Source organism: Vigna unguiculata, chromosome 9 (assembly GCF_037176805.1).
Source record: "Vigna unguiculata cultivar grain cowpea cultivar isolate G323 ecotype 2 chromosome 9, ASM3717680v1, whole genome shotgun sequence".
In the NCBI taxonomy this organism is placed as follows: Eukaryota; Viridiplantae; Streptophyta; class Magnoliopsida; order Fabales; family Fabaceae; genus Vigna; species Vigna unguiculata.
Window position 1 is genome coordinate 42,166,253 of NC_140800.1, and position 3,589 is coordinate 42,169,841.

The 3,589-nt window shown below is 24.7% G+C and overlaps 1 long non-coding RNA gene across 1 annotated transcript; it reads right to left on the bottom strand.

Annotated features, from left to right (window-relative positions):
• Positions 1–680: 680 nt before the first annotated feature.
• Positions 681–1,293, bottom strand: LOC114162843 (uncharacterized). The gene is made up of 2 exons (XR_003599307.2): positions 1,104–1,293; positions 681–1,012 (listed from the first exon to the last, which is right to left on the bottom strand). It is a non-coding gene; the product is annotated as an uncharacterized LOC114162843 (long non-coding RNA).
• Between the last annotated feature and the right edge of the window lie 2,296 nt (positions 1,294–3,589).

The following is a 3,589-nucleotide window of genomic DNA, read 5'->3' on the forward strand; positions in this document are numbered from 1 at the left end:
ATCAAACCTTTAGAGAAACCAAATTCCAAGAGAAACTATTACGTTAGGAATTACATGGGGTTGACCAACCTCCAACATGACTTGAATTGAAACACTCAAAAAGCATATTTATTTAGTTCAGGGTCCATACAAATTGCAGGACTATATTCTTTCAATAATATCTCCAATAACTTCTTCGTCTTTTATCAGAAAATTTATTTTGGATGCCCAAAATACATGCTGGAGTCACACTAAGCTAAACTTGCAAGTTTAATAAATAAAATTAAATTCTATTTCAAACTTGTTGTTCAAGTCATCTAATAGAGTAGTAGTATTCTAGATAAAAAAAATATACTAGTAGTATAATTGCCTGTAGTACTATACCCTGCCTATAGTTCAGATTCCATCACACATTCTTTGTATCATTAATCAATACACATTCACGCAAATTTAGAAAAATGTATCAGGCACTAAATATGGAACCAGATAATCATTTTACTTTTCCCAACATGCTCGTGCTGTCCTATTGGTGAAGGGAATTATAAAGATAGGTGCTGGGAATTGTAAAGAGGCCGTGCAAGAAAGAACATATACAGGAAAGAAAAACCAGTCTTCAATAGTAATTACCGAGTAAAAAAACACTGGATTTTATTTGTTTCCGAGAAATCAGAATGCAGAGGTATGCATCACACAGGAACGGCTGAGAAAATTGATTAAAAGATCCCAATAAATCATCTAAATTAAAAGCATGCTCTACAAGAGATCATAAATTAAAATCCCAACAATATAAACAAGTGTGGAAGCGACACTAAGATGCTGCGTATGAATTTAATCCATTTTGCACTAAGTGAAATGGTAAATGCTGCGATCATTGTCAAAAAAAGACCAGTAAAATGAAGACTAAGGACATTCTACAACGGTTAAGTTTTTCGTAGGAGGTAAATTAGGGTTCACAAACGACGGACCTTGACCTTCAGTGAGCCTTTCTCCTTTGCGTCTGTTTCTGGGTGGCTAATTTATAAATCCAATACACCTAGAGTAAATCGAACGAACAAAGGGTGATTAGAGATAGAAATGGTGGCATTTATTTGAAATTAAGAGTGATGAATGGAGAGAAAAATGACCATAGCGAGGACATGCGCTGCTATCAGAAGAACCAGTAATACAGGTAGTACGTCCTGGATCCATGGTTGCGTGGGTTTGTGATGTTCATACGCCATTCCACTCTGAAATTCCAAAACGCGAGGAAGCAATACAGTGAAGGTTTCGTTTCACTTCAAACGGGATTACACCAAATATTATTTTTCCAACAACACAAACTACATAGATAAACTGATGCATTGTAATAATAATAATTACTATAATTATTTATTATTACTATTACTAAATAAAAAACAAAGATTGGGATTTCAATTATATATATATATATATATATATTAATTTAAAAAAAAATCGAGACCAAAGTTATGATATACATGTTAGATTGATGGGTGTTTCAAATATAAATTATATTATTCATTCTCATGTTAATGAAATGAAAATTAATAAAAAATGTTTAAAATAACAAATTATTGTAAGATATCAATATAGTTTTTAACCACTAAATCAATTTAGCTTATCACATTTATGAAGTGGGTTGAGTTAATTTTGTCTTAATATGTTAAATTGGCATAGTTAATTAACTCGCGATTTAAATAAGATTGAGCTGGTTTGGAGTTAAACTGATTTATAAGTCATCAATAAAAATATTTTATTAATTATTTTTATTTTTTTCAAAGATTTTTTTATTATAATTATTTACTATTTTTAAGTTTATAAGTTGACAATTTAAAATTTTAAAATACTAAAATAACATTCAATAATGTTTAAGTACTAGAATGATCTTCAAATAATATTTGAATAATTTAAATATTTAATTTATTTGTTAAATTATATAAATTGACACTTTAATTTAACTAATATTTTGATAATAACTAGCATAAATATATATACTATCGCGTTTATGTATATGAATTTTTTAAATATGCATGATATTATATTAGTAGGTGATAATATTGTAATGTTATTAAGTTAATATATAAATTAAAATTATATTTATTAAAAATAAAGTGAAATATATCAAAATAGATGAAAAAATAACCATGGATAAATAAAGAAGAAGAGAATAAACAGAGATAACCAATTTTATAAAAAAACTTGTAAAAGTAATGGTCAATTTTTAAAAATTTAAGAAATTATTATATTTAAAGGATAAAATTGGTATTTTAAAATGTGGACACAAAAAGGATAATTCCTTTTATATATTGTTATAGATATTTATAAAATAGATGAACATTTTCATCGTATTATTATAAATAGAGTTAAATATGTTTTTGTCCTTTAAATTTTAGTAAAAACTGAAATTAGTCTATCTTAGAAATCCTAACCAATTTAATCCCTCTTAGAAACTCTGAACTAATTTAGTTCCTCAACTATGTAAATGCGAGGATTTAGTCATTTTAACCAAATTTTATTAAATTTATTTGACGTTTCAAACACATTTCATTATAGTATTTTAGTTTGTTTACACTGTTTAACACATATTCACTTCATTATTAGCTAAGAATCGCACTTAAAATGTCAAATAAACTTTAAAAAAAATCAGTTTAAAAGATTTTTTAAGATAAGAGACTAAATTAGTTCCGATTTCCAAGATAGACTAATTCTAATTTTTACTACAAATTAAAGGATATTTAACCCTTATAGATATTATTATAAAATACTAAGTCAATTGTATTATTGTAAATATATAAAATAAATTAGAAGAACAAAATATTTTTTAAGTTAATGAATTTTCTGATCCATCAACCTATGATGAGTTGAATTAAGATATAAATTTTTCATTTGAAAAAAATAAATCGAATGAGATGATTTAATTTGTAGCTCAACTCATACTAAATCAACAATATATATCGAGTTGACTAACTTTTACATTCTTACCTTTTTAACTTTATCAATTTCAAAATAAAGAAAAACAACAAAATTATTATTTTATTATATTAACTACAAATTCACAAATTTGTTAACATTCGATTAATAAAAAATTAAATTATAATAACTTAATTTGAAAATATAAACACATTTAAATATTCAATAAAAAGAATTTGATATACTATTTCAAATTAGAAAAGAAAAACTGAAATACTAAGTTCCATCGTACATAAAAGAATATATGATATATTCGATAAATCAAATACCAAATTTGATTAAATAACAACAAACCTTATTAATTGATAATATTAGTTGATAAAATAGACAAGTTTACTAATAACTTTAATAATAATTAAGGCTTCCATTTGATTCCAAACTACTGAAAAACTATAATTTTCAATAAAGAAGAAAATGTATACAGCAAAAAAGAATGTTAAAAATTATGTAAAAAAAAGACTTCTCTTAAGAACAAATAGAGTTAAATTTTTTTGTTATTATTAATTGATCAGAAAATATTTAAAGCATGATTTTTAAAAGGGTAATTAAAAAAATAATAAATGTAATAATAATAATAATAATAATTTATAATTAAATAATAATATAAAAAGCTGTATGATGTGAGTGCATACAGAGCAGGAAG